At 39.1% G+C, this 14,079-nt stretch overlaps 1 protein-coding gene across 3 annotated transcripts in view; it reads right to left on the bottom strand.

The window, feature by feature from the left end:
- Positions 1–14,079, bottom strand: part of LOC117987228 (uncharacterized) — an 87,001-nt gene that overhangs the window by 15,537 nt on the left and 57,385 nt on the right. For all 3 annotated transcript variants that reach the window (XM_034974202.2, XM_034974195.2, XM_034974187.2), the window contains one exon: positions 9,053–9,112. The gene's annotated coding sequence lies outside the window, so the exon portion shown is untranslated. The remainder of the gene's footprint in view (positions 1–9,052; positions 9,113–14,079) is intronic.

The following is a 14,079-nucleotide window of genomic DNA, read 5'->3' as shown; positions in this document are numbered from 1 at the left end:
AGTTCCGATTTTCGTCACGCGCCAAGATAGCTTGTCGCACTGTACGTAAATAACGGAGTTCTAGTTTAATTTCCTTTCCCCCTACAATTAATCACAGTGACGTAATATCACATGCGAGTTTTCCTTCGAATTAGGAATAAAGCAGCGCAATTTCACGATCCGTCGCTGCTAAATGAACGTTTAAAGGCTTAATGACATTGTTGTTACTGACAAGTAATTTTGCCTTTCTTGCTCTGAATCCTTGATTATATTATACTCCTTCCTAACTTGAGAGGAATTTATGCCTCCTCTAATTTAGAAATCTTTCCATTGGTGTAGTTTATTACATTAGAGTATTACTTACTTGGGAGCACAATATTTTATGAGCTTCAACTTTTACGATGCTATATATATACATCACTTCGTTGTTTGTCAAAAAAACCTGGAGGGTACTTCCCGTAGACATGAAATTTAGTAGGTAGGTAAGTCCTATAGCACACGTCAGTGGGATAATCCGAAAACCGTGAATTTGTTTTGTGGTTACATCACGAAAAACAATTCATGTGTTCATGGACAAATAATTAGTATTTTCAACTTTCAAAGTAAGTTTACTATACTGATAAACCTTACTGATATTATGATGAAGTCACTTTTGCATTTAGACTATTCCTAATTACACTATTTAATTTAGATTCTATTATGCATCTGTTCTGGCAATCGGTATTATAAGAAAAGCAAAAGCACTTTTATTTTCATAGACAGAGATTCAGGAATCATGGCAATGAATTTCTCTACACCAATTTAATTGCTGTTTACAAATTACATACGATAAAAGCCTTTGTTGCTTTCAATTAGATGTCATAATTGCATGTAGATTGTAGGTGCATAAGTTGTATTCGTAACCATTTTGTTTTTTGGGTGCGCGTGATTCGCTCTGATCCACACGAGGTGGGGCATTGCCGTTTGATTAGGGTTATCAGTTGTAACTGCACCTACACGTTTCAATGGTACAATGAAATTGCGAGTGAATAATTGAAGTGCGAATGCGGCTTTGGCGACGAGGATAGGCACCATGTGCTGTGGGAGTGTCCACTTTATGAGGACTTGCGGGTGACGATAGATGGGATCGTACGCGGGGAAGCGGCGCCAGTCTTCTACACTGACCTCGTCTCATCGGAGAGGAACTCCAACCGGCTACGGGAATTCGCGCATCATTAGTGTAATTTTTTTTTAAATAGTTGGTTATATTTTGAATGGTAAGTTATTTCTATGACTACAATACAAAGAAACGTTCTAAAGGCTTCCAAAAAAACTCCTTGGATGGGATACGCAGTTGCAGTTCTATTTTGAAAAATTATTAAATGAGTAAAGGTAAATCTTAGTAAACCGTGCACCTAATCCCTAAAATCTAGTAAGACGCCTAATCGCCAAGCTCAGGCAGTTGCATAAAAGTGGGCCCACGCCCGTTCGGTACCCTCATTCCGCAAATTGTCTTGATTACGTGACTTTTGAGTCCACCAATCACAACAAAGCATTCTCCCCTGTCCCCCGCCAACATTTTACGATTTTGTTTTCATGTAAACCTTGCTTTGAATTCTCTGTGCCGTACACATATTATTAATTTCTTGTCTTAGGGTGAGATCTATAGAGCGCACTCGGACTTTGCTTGGACTTAAGTCAGAGTTAAAACGAGACAGATGTAAATCTCTCACATAAATCTGTCTCGTTTTAACACAATCTTAAGTCCGAGCAAAGTCAAAGTGCGCTCTATAGATCTCAGCCTTAATCTTTCTGCCAACCCTGTACATTGAACCGTTCCGTACCGATTGTACTTAAAAAAAGTGTTTCTGTTTTCTAAAACATATAGGTAAGAGTGAAAGTATGAGGTTGTAAATAGTTTTTGTACGATACGGAAGAAAAACAATCGATTATAATCGATACAGTTGCTACAACTTAATTCGTATACATTATACATACATAACGCAATAAAAACGACGACCTCCCTGGCGCAGTCGTGAGCGCTGTGGTCTTATTAGTGGGAGGTCCCGGGTTCGATTCCTGGCAGGGGTTTGGTGGGAGGCTTCGGCCGTGGCTAGTTACCACCCTACCGGCAAAGCCGTGCCGCCAAGCGATTTAGCGTTCCGGTACGATGCCGTGTAGAAACCAAAGGGGTACGGGTTTAATAAAAATAACGGCCATACCCCATCCAGGTTAGCCCGCTATCATCTTAGACTGCATCATCACTTACCATCAGGTGAGATTGCAGTCAAGGGCTAACTTGTATCTGAATTTAAAAAAAAAAATTGTTCCTTGAATCATCATCATGGTCAACCCATCACTACTAAGGCAAAAATGATTAAAAAAACCGGCCAAGTGCGAGTCAGGCTCGCGCACCAAGGGTTCCGTACTACAGTCGTATTTTTTCGACGCAATTATATGCAATTCCTAGCCTACATACCAAATTTCAGTCTTCTAGGACGTCTGGAAGTATCCTAACATTTTTGACTATGAATTATGATCATAAGTGAGTCTCGAAATCAACGTATTTCAGGTATCATTAAATCTGAAACCATAAAAGCTAGATAATTTATACTTAGTACGTTTAATAAGTTTGCTGAGGACACCTTATCCTGAAAATTTCAGCTTTCTAGCGTCATCCAGACCGAAGCTATGACTGCTCGAAAATACGACGAAACGCTTCGAGAAAAGGTACGTAGTGCCCCGTCCTTTAGTTTGGGTCGTCTTGGCGGGGGCACTGCCGTGCCTCCTGATTTATAACTAGATTTATAACTACCGTTCTACAGGGAATTCTGAAGTACTTCCTTTCATAACACATTATATTTCGAAGAATGTCAATCAAAATGATATAAAAGACACAATAATGGGAAAGAACAAAATATAGCCGTACATCTCTGAAATGGGGCATTTTAGACAATAGCCCATTGTGTGTAAGGACGAGGCCTTTTCTAGACAGGCCATATTATCATGCATTGTTGCCCTTATATAGATTTTTTTGTACAAACTGGCTTGCCGTCGCTTGAACTATAGTCTGTAACTAGCTTATGCTCGCGACTTCATCCGCGTCGACTACAAAAATTTCAAACCCCTATTTTACCCCCTTAGGGGTTGAATTTTCAAAAATCTTTTCTTAGCGGACGTCTACATCATCCTATGCTATCTGCATGTAAAATTCGGCCCGATCCGTCCAGTAGTTTGAGCTGTGCATTGATAGATCAGTCAGTCAGTCAGTCACCTTTTCGTTTTATATATATATATATATAGATTAGTAGGTACGTAAATGACTAAACATAATATATTTTACTAGCTTATGCTCGCGACCTCGTCCGCGTGGACCACACAAATTTCAAACCCCTATTTCACCCCTTAGGGATTGAATTTTCAAAAATCCTTTCTTAGCGGATGCATACGTCATATTAGCTATCTGCATGCCAAATTTCAGCCCGATCCGTCCAGTAGTTTGAGCTGTGCGTTGATAGATCAGTCAGTCAGTCAGTCAGCCAGTCAGTCAGTCAGTCACCTTTTCATTTTATATATTTAGATTTACCTCTTAGGGGTTTAGGGACAATGTCACAAGAGATCTTAGAAATAATACTTTAAAGGCCTAGGCCCTAATGGATAAGACTTCGGATCTCATGCATCAAGAGGAAACCGTACTTTTGAGTTCTCCATACTTAGTGTTTTCAAAGGAGTGTGAGGTCAGCAAATCATTTAAAAAAACTTCAGAGTATAGGTATTAGTTCTAGTTCAGCATAAGACCAGTTTTAATTCCGTATTACAGAGTACAGGACCTTCTCAAAGGCTTTCTATCAATGGCGAGGCAGTCCCGAGTCTATTGAAAATTCATCTAAGGAAAAACGTTTAGACGCCTCAAAGGCTTGAGGCAACCGGCTTTAGCACAAAGGCATATGGAATTATCTTTCGACTTAGAACATGCATTACACGTCCTCGTTGAATTTGTTTCTATGTATAGTACGCGACATGTCGAGATGGCAATCGGGGTATAAGGCGGGGGGACGCCCCGCACACCCGCACGTCATCCGCGTCATATGTCTTTCAAAATACTAGGTATTTGTAAAATAATTTTATTAGATTTATATAGTTGGGTCTCTTGGTATTTTTCACTATACAAACTTGAAACGACTGATGTTGTAGTCTATATCCTCAAGTTTCCAAACCTAACGGTATCTGAGTACGAGCAAGTGAATAGATTTGGGATCAAAGTAAAACATTATCGCGTTACAGTTACTTCTCAAAGGATTCAATGAGCAGAGAGGCGGTTGGACCACTTGAGCAAACGATTCCAAGGCGAACTTTGATAGTAACTGAGAGACTTGGAGCATTGTACAAATCAAGCCACCAAGCAAGCAATAAACAAATCATGGACTTCTGCAAAATAACGCCTGCTTCTATACGACATTTGAAGTCGCGGATATCAGGTTGTAATCTATATCCCCAAGTTTCCAAGCCTAAGGGAATCTGAGTACGAACAAGTGAATAGATTTGGGATCAAAGTAAAACATTATCGCGTTACAGTTAGTTCCCAAAGGATTCAATGAACAGCGAGGCGGTTGGACCACTTACTTGAGCAAACGATTCCAAGGCGAACTTTGATAGTAACTGAGAGACTTGGAGCATTGTACAAATCAAGCCACCAAGCAAGCAATAAACAAATCATGGACTTCTGCAAAATAACGCCTGCTTCTATACGACATTTGAAGTCGCGGATATCAGGTTGTAATCTATATCCCCAAGTTTCCAAGCCTAAGGGAATCTGAGTACGAACAAGTGAATAGATTTGGGATCAAAGTAAAACATTATCGCGTTACAGTTAGTTCCCAAAGGATTCAATGAGCAGAGAGGCGGTTGGACCACTTGAGCAAACGATTCCAAGGCGAACTTTGATAGTAACTGAGAGACTTGGAGCATTGTACAAATCAAGCCACCAAGCAAGCAATAAACAAATCATGGACTTCTGCAAAATAACGCCTGCTTCTATACGACATTTGAAGTCGCGGATATCAGGTTGTAATCTATATCCCCAAGTTTCCAAGCCTAAGGGAATCTGAGTACGAACAAGTGAATAGATTTGGGATCAAAGTAAAACATTATCGCGTTACAGTTAGTTCCCAAAGGATTCAATGAACAGCGAGGCGGTTGGACCACTTACTTGAGCAAACGATTCCAAGGCGAACTTTGATAGTAACTGAGAGACTTGGAGCATTGTACAAATCAAGCCACCAAGCAAGCAATAAACAAATCATGGACTTCTGCAAAATAACGCCTGCTTCTATACGACATTTGAAGTCGCGGATATCAGGTTGTAATCTATATCCCCAAGTTTCCAAGCCTAAGGGAATCTGAGTACGAACAAGTGAATAGATTTGGGATCAAAGTAAAACATTATCGCGTTACAGTTAGTTCCCAAAGGATTCAATGAACAGCGAGGCGGTTGGACCACTTACTTGAGCAAACGATTCCAAGGCGAACTTTGATAGTAACTGAGAGACTTGGAGCATTGTACAAATCAAGCCACCAAGCAAGCAATAAACAAATCATGGACTTCTGCAAAATAACGCCTGCTTCTATACGACATTTGAAGTCGCGGATATCAGGTTGTAATCTATATCCTCAAGTTTCCAAGCCTAAGGGAATCTGAGTACGAACAAGTGAATAGATTTGGGATCAAAGTAAAACATTATCGCGTTACAGTTAGTTCCCAAAGGATTCAATGAACAGCGAGGCGGTTGGCCCACTTACTTGAGCAAACGATTCCAAGGCGAACTTTGATAGTAACTGAGAGACTTGGAGCATTGTACAAATCAAGCCACCAAGCAAGCAATAAACAAATCATGGACTTCTGCAAAATAACGCCTGCTTCTATACGACATTTGAAGTCGCGGATATCAGGTTGTAATCTATATCCTCAAGTTTCCAAACCTAAGGGAATCTGAGTACGAACAAGTGAATAGATTTGGGATCAAAGTAAAACATTATCGCGTTACAGTTAGTTCCCAAAGGATTCAATGAACAGCGAGGCGGTTGGACCACTTACTTGAGCAAACGATTCCAAGGCGAACTTTGATAGTAACTGAGAGACTTGGAGCATTGTACAAATCAAGCCACCAAGCAAGCAATAAACAAATCATGGACTTCTGCAAAATAACGCCTGCTTCTATACGACATTTGAAGTCGCGGATATCAGGTTGTAATCTATATCCTCAAGTTTCCAAACCTAAGGGAATCTGAGTACGAACAAGTGAATAGATTTGGGATCAAAGTAAACCATTATCGCGTTACAGTTACTTCTCAAAGGATTCAATGAACAGCGAGGCGGTTGGCCCACTCACTTGAGCAAACGATTCCAAGGCGAACTTTGAAAGTTACCGAGAGACTGGAGCATTGTACAAACATTTTATCTATTGAACAAATAGATCGTTAAGCTCTACTAAATGTTAACTTTTTGCCTATGATAGTATCTGAAACTTTCAGCAGAGAAGATTAGCGACTTTAGTTGCGAGGGCCAAGATCCAATGCGTCGGGGTGATTACGTAAAACGTTGCAGTAGCGACAGCAACGCGACAGCAGTAGCAATGCAACAGATCATTTGCTGTCTCTCTTCTTCTTATTATTTTGCTTTGTGGTTATTGCTGTCTCTCTCGCAAGCCTGTCGCGAGATAGCTAATCACCCCGCGGATCTTTGGAATTCCATTTTTAATTTTGCTGGCCATTTCAAGAGTGAATAGGCATCTTCTAGGCAAGCGCGCTCCATCTTAGGCTGCATCATCGCTTATCACCAGGTCTGTGGCCCTACCGCGGTTGTTTGACAGCTACAATGTCACGATCGCAATCATCTCTGGATTGGTTAATGCTCGCTCACTATTGGCCACAATGCATTGTTGCAACAAGAATCGCACGAATTCAGCCAATCAGAACAATTGAGATTGTAATAATGATTGATGCAGGTTTTAGACAATCGCCCTACTTGATTGCAGCCAAGCGCTAGTCTATAAATTAAAAAAAAAGTCTAAGCTTCAAAGTTTGATAATATGATAGAGGAAAACCCTCTTAACTAATTGAAAAGGAGTTGGACACTTTACCCTCCCACTCAACGAGTTTTAGTATTCTCAACATAACATTGTTTCAATGTTTCACGGAGACAGTGGGACGCGGGACAGTGGTCGCAATTAATAGGGGTCCACAGTAATTCCTAAAACGTACTCTTTAATGAACAATGCGACCCAACTTACGTGGAAATGTAAATTACAGAATGTAGTGAGCAAAAATAAAGTAATTGTAAAACACCGTGATAGCCTAGTGGAAGTCGACGATTTTATTTTAATCTGTGGCCCTACCGCGGTTGTTTGACAGCTACAATGTCACGATCGCAATCATCTCTGATTGGTTAATGCTCGCTCACTATTGGCCACAATGCATTGTTGCAAGAAGAATCGCAAAAATTCAGCCAATCAGAACAATTGAGATTGTAATAATGATTGATGCAGGTTTTAGACAATCGCCCAATGCTCTAAGATTGATGAGAAGAATGGTGTGATAACTGGTACTTGGTAAGTGTAATTATTTTTTGGCTTTTTTATTGTTTTTTTATAATAAACCGTTTCATTTAAAACATTTTTTTTAACTTATTTCACTACATTTATTGTTATCGGGCATTGCCGGGCATAGATAATGGGGAGATAAATCGATATCTGGATATCTGGCTTAGTTGTAGATATAGAACAACAAAACATTTAATAATCAGCGCAATATTTTGTATCTAACCATGTTATGTTTACTTGTAAATGGCCACTACATTTAGTAAGTAACATTTTATGAATAAGTATCATTTTTGATGTATTAGTGTAAGTAGTCGTAAGTAAACCTAATAAATAAAAATAAAAATAAAATAAAATATGTTTGTATATGGAGAAGCGAGGAAGTGTAAACTAAGAGCTAGCGCGCACCACGGTAAATTTCCGTACGTTTTTCCCCCGAAAAATTTGGGAACTATAGAACTATATGGAAGCACGCGCAATGCGGATTTACATTAAAACTTAGGTGTGCGCTAACTTTTAGACAGTTGCTTCATCCAGTGGCCCTACCGCGGTTGTTTGACAGCTACAATGTCACGATCGCAATCATCTCTGATCGGTTAATGCTCGCTCACTATTGGCCACAATGCATTGTTGCAACAAGAATCGCACAAATTCAGCCAATCAGAACAATTGAGATTGTAATAATGATTGATGCAGGTTTTAGACAATCGCCCTACTGGTTATGTGTAATCTCGGACAGCAAACATCAGGTGAGTTAATAGTCAAGTGCAAAGCTAACATCCACAATAATTATGTTATCAAACACTCCACAACTTGTTCGGCGATCTTGACCTTGCGTGTGACGCTAGCTACCAGTAGTCAGCCGGCACGTGTCTCACCGTATAAGACATAGTATGAGGATATTTATTAATTACCTCTTATTTTTCCTTCAACCCAGAATAGAATATAGAACACGGATTAATTACCTTCTTGGAATCTTTGAATGCACATCAAATGCAATGCAATTATCGTGACATGACAATAGAATAATTTAGAAGCATATCATATGACTAGCTTATTCCCGCGACCGACTACAAAAATTTCAAACCACTATTGTACCCCTATATATAGCGGATGTCTACGTCATAATAGCTATCTGCATGCCAAATTTCTGCCCGATCCGTCCAGTAGTTTGAGCTGTGCGTTGATAGATCAGTCAGTCAGTTAGTTCTTCCTTTTATATATATAGAAGACTAGCTGATCCCCGCGGCTTCACCCGCGTGTATATAATATAGCCTATGTCACTCAGGAATAATGTAGCTTTCTATTGGTGAAAGAATTTTCAAAATCGGTTCAGTAGTCCCAGAGATTACCCCCTACAAACAAACTTAACGACATTACCTCTTTATAATATTATAGTATAGATATATCCCTATCTCCACAAAGAAAATTTAGGTCCCAGATAAGTTTCATTCATACAGAAGAAGGCGTGACTATAAATACATAACGGATATACATACCTTTTACGTCAGTGGGTGATTCACCGTCGACTCATAGGTTGATCACCGAGATTGTCAGATCTGCAGACAAAACGTTTCATAATAATTAATCTGTTTAGATTATATTTAATTAGACACAAAGATGAATTAATCATGAACTAATGAAGTATAGAAGGAAATGGGCCGGGCACATAGTTCGAAGAACCGATAGATACAGTCATAGGGAGTAGCTGGATTCAGACGCTGCAAGCCCGTGGCATGTGGAATGTAGAAGTGAAATGTAAAAGTCCCTACTCCCTAGTTCAATACAAGAGACTTATGTCCGCAATGGACGCCTATCAGCTAATGATGAAGAACTTTAGATGCCTGAAGTTTAGAGGACTTGAAGAGAATGGGTAAATAGTCGAACTGGTGAAGGTAGACGAGGAACCTCAATATATAGAAGACTGTGGAGGAGATCAGATCCTACAGAGGACTGCATTGCCGCAGGAAGATAATGATGTAAACGAAATTTAGATGTCATAATCTAGTAGTATACTCGGAACTATTAGTTTGAGGTGCGACCCTGGCTTGAATTTGAAACGGGCTTGCCCTAAAGATGCTTATTTTCCACCACTAAATAATTTTTGGCTATCATTGATTCTATGCACCTATCTGAAATGTCTTTTGGAATCTGTTTTTCCTACCACTTCTAATAATGTAGCAGGTAGTACCTTACCTTCAAGGAATCATCTAGCCAAATGCAATCGTTCAATATAGGCTGCATCATTCATTCATTCATCGATCTACTATTTACCAAGGTTATCTAATTGCAACTGCGTCGCGTCAATCAAAAACGCGAACTTATGCACACCATCAAGATGAGGAAAGTCGTATATTTGGGGCACGAGAGGTAACTCCTACAACTCACCATGATGGAAAAAGTTGCCAGAACAAGAGGTCGGTCGCAGAAAAAAGTCCTGGCTGCGCAACATCCGGGAGTGGACGGGAATCGCGAGTGCTGCAGAAATTTGCCTCCACTTTTCTGATTCGAATCGCTAAGATTTGGAACACCCTTCCAGCATCAGTTTTCCCTTCCAATTATAATATGGGTACCTTCAAGTCAAGAGTGAATAGGCATCTTCTAGGCAAGCGCGCTCCGTCTTAGGCAGCATCATCATTTGCCACCAGGTCTGATTGCAGCCAAGCGCTAGTCTATAAATAAATAAAAAAATCGCCTCGCGAAGAACAGAGTGCAATACGCTAAGCTGACTGCCAACCTTCGCTAGTCGAAGATGCACGCAATGAAGATCTAATTGCAAACAAGCGCAAGCCTGCAGTTTTGAAATGGTGGAAAGATAAAACATAGCAGCTAAAATTACTGTTATTGTAGATGAGTTCGCAAGTCGTAAAATATACCCACGTCAGTACAATGTGGTGGGCATGGCAGTGCCATGGCAAAACGGTTGGGTAACACAATTTTGCGCAACTAGGTAAAGTGACTACACTCAATTTCTAATATAGCGAGACAAATCGTTAATGTTTTTTCAGGCCTGTCTGCGCCGCTGCACCCTTCATTAGGTATCCAGGACGACCTTGCGTTTAGAAAGGTATTATTACACACAAAAACTTCTTATAAATTAATACTTATTTCATTGTTATTGGTTACTTTAGAAATATTAAATATCACACGCTTCGGCTTATCTTCATGCTTCATGGCGTTCATTTGCAATGCATGGAAGCCACAACTTTAAATTGCCACAGTGTCTACTAAAAAGTTGCTGGATAGAACATTGGAAAGTCTGAATGAATGAATGAATGAATAAAAATATTTTTTATTCAAGTAAACTTTCACAAGTATGAACTTTTGAATCGTCGGATGCATCTACCACTGGTTCGGAATGCCTTTGGTGAATGATCCAAGAAGACTTAATATTTTTAGAAGAAAGGCTAGTTCTATATAACAATAGAGGAGAATTTTGATCAATGTAATATTATAAAAGCGAAATTATTTATAAAAAAAATGTCGATTAGATCGACTATAATGGGCTTTAAAGACAAAGCATATTTAGGGTCATTAATTTAACCAACTCAAGGGATGTAGAACCATGACGATAATGATTGGTCTTCACATTATTTAAAAAAACAGTTTTTTAAAGAGACGAGTCTAACTTTAGTCATACATCTGCAAATTTAACTGAATGTTGTAACTAATTGAAGATCTACTCTGCTAATATAATATTGAAAGAGGTCTCAACCTACTTGTTACCTCTAACAATATTTATCTCGTACAAACTACGAGTATCTGTCCACAGTCTATCCTTCAAAAAAAAGAGGTCGATTTCGCAACCTGCCACCTGCTTAAATACACAAGTTAAAGCGACTTCTAACAGCCTTCGTTAATTTGGTTCAAGACTACGTTATCAGACCCCCTGTTTCGCCACATTCGACGAACGCCATTTCGGATTTTAGACTTGTGTCAGTTTTCCAAATCGAAATACAGATACATCTGCAAAACCATCAGAACAGGCTCGTAAAGAAAAACTGATTAACCTGTACGTTTTCTCTAAGCAACGCGACTTTGAATAGTAAATTGTGTTGTGTGGCACAACAAAAAGCCACTAAATTAGAACATTTTATAAAGAAAAACTTCATTGAAAGAAGATCTGCTCTGCTAATATAATATTGAAAGAGGTCTCAGTTACCTGTAGAGGTAACTGAGTACAAACTATGATACAAGTATTTGTGTCTACTGTCTATCCTTCAAAAAAGAGGTCGATTTCGCAACCTGCCACCTGCTTAAATACACAAGTTAAAACGACTTCTAACAGCCTTCGTGAATTTGGTTCATGACTACGTTATCAGACCCCCTGTTTCGCCACATTCGACGATAAAACTTACGTAATAGTTGCTGCCGTTATTTGATAATATAAAATTAGGTATTGCAATTGAAGAGTTGTGTAAAAATTTACAACGAACTGCATCCAATTGATTAGCTACGGGTATGTTGAAAAACTGAGGCAAAAGAATTATATACAGTACACGGCCAAAAGTGATGAACATCGATCTTTAGGAGACAGCAGATTTGTAGAGCACAGTCTCGGTCGTTAAGACCGACAAAGCGTCATATGGGTATGAGTGACAGAGACAACGCTCTACAAAGGTGAAATATCATTCTAAATGCCGATATTCATCACTTGTCATCGTACTGTACTGGTCGCGTGGAACTTTTATTATGCTCTTCTTTATACACTACGGCAAAGTCAAAAGAAAGGACGGGAAAGGGGAATATTAGTCATGATACACATGGCTAATATTCTTTTTTTTTAAAAGGGAGGTCCCGGCGAGGTCGATGATTCACAAATTCCTAATTTAAAAATGTCAGGTTGTGTTACAATACTCGTACAACCAGTATTTGTGATTTGTAAAAAAAACCTATCATTTTTCGACGAAAAAGAATTGTATCGACTTAATGCAATGGAATCATGAAATAGACAAAAAGATAATACTTTTTAAAGGACTTATACTTACTTAATTTTTTTATAAGTTATAATTTTAGTTATGAATCCATACTAAAATTATAAATGCGAAAGTGTGTCTCTCTGTCTGTCTGCCTGCTAGATTTTCACGGCCCAACAAACAGTTTAACCGATTTTGATGAAATTTGGTACAAAGCTAGCTTACATCCCGGGGACAGACATGTGCTACTTTTTATCACGTGAAATCAAATAGTTCACGGGATTTATATGAAATTTATCCAGTTTTTATCCTGGAAAAGAAAATAGTTTCCACGGGATTTTAAAAACCTAAATCCAGGCGGACGAAGTTGCGGGCATCATCTAGTTTTTCATAAGCGTAGGTGCTTTTAATCTACCTACATTGCTATTATAAAAATGTAAAAATTGTCATTTTGGGCCCTTTGGAGCCTCCAATTAAATTACAAATTATAACATCATCAAAATTTTATGACGGAACCAATCAAAATGTTTTTGCATTGTATGAGTTATTATGGAGTCATCTGTGAGTCACAAATTGATCACTTGATTTACCTCATCTCGTTGGTTCTCTTTGTCCTTGTTGGTACGTCCATATTATTTTTGTGCAGTCATGATATTATGACGATACGATACTATGGGAATCACACCATCTAACCTATCTATAAATATACACTAGTGGTTCGCCCCGAACTAAGAACTCGCGGTATCCCATAATTCCCTATAGTATTCTCCAAATCGGAGGTCGGGGGTCCGATACCGGGCTGTCTAACTTTTCGGAGTTATGTGCGTTTTAAATAATCAAATATAACTTGCTTTAACGGTAAACGAAAACGTCGTGAGGAAACCTGCAGAAGTCTGCCAATCCGCACTTGGCGTCCTGTTTACAAAAGCATAAGTACAGTTACTTAAAGTCTAGACTGTAGACCCGACGTTGGTTTAGTTTAGTAACACTATACCTACACCTATTGAGGTTTTGTGATGCCGTATAATCGGGGTGTAACTGATATGTAGTACAATGTCGTATGCCGGCGGTATTGCTACACTATTGCACGATACATTCAGTATAACAATACTGAATAGCTCAAACTTTATTTTCGCGCATATTAAATTCGAAATTGAACTTTGTTGCGTTACTAGATGATGCCCGCGACTTCGTCCGCGTGGATTAAGGTTTTCTTAAAATCCCGTGGGAACTCTTTGATTTTCCGGGATAAATAGTATGTCTATGTCCTTCCCCGGGATGTAAGCTACCTCTGTGCCAAATTTCATTAAAAATCGGTTAAGCCGTTGGGCCGTGAAAAGCTAGCAGACAGACAAAAAGACAGACACACTTTCGCATTTATAATATTAGTATTCGAATGGATAATAGAGATGAGTGGTCTGGAGGTAACGATGACATGAGGATAAGGTCTCCTACCGTCTATAGACTTTTTCTGACGGCTTATGTTATAGTCTCAACTAAAATAAAAATTAAAACTTCCCACGCTTCGGGAGAGTAGATACTCCATACGTAGATTTCCTCTACTATCGATGGTCCAGAGCTGTTAAGCCTTTAAACCTGACGCCAACCCT

This window comes from Maniola hyperantus, chromosome 2 (genome assembly GCF_902806685.2).
Source record: "Maniola hyperantus chromosome 2, iAphHyp1.2, whole genome shotgun sequence".
NCBI classification, from domain to species: domain Eukaryota; kingdom Metazoa; phylum Arthropoda; class Insecta; order Lepidoptera; family Nymphalidae; genus Maniola; species Maniola hyperantus.
This window is presented reverse-complemented; position numbering and strand designations above follow the sequence as displayed.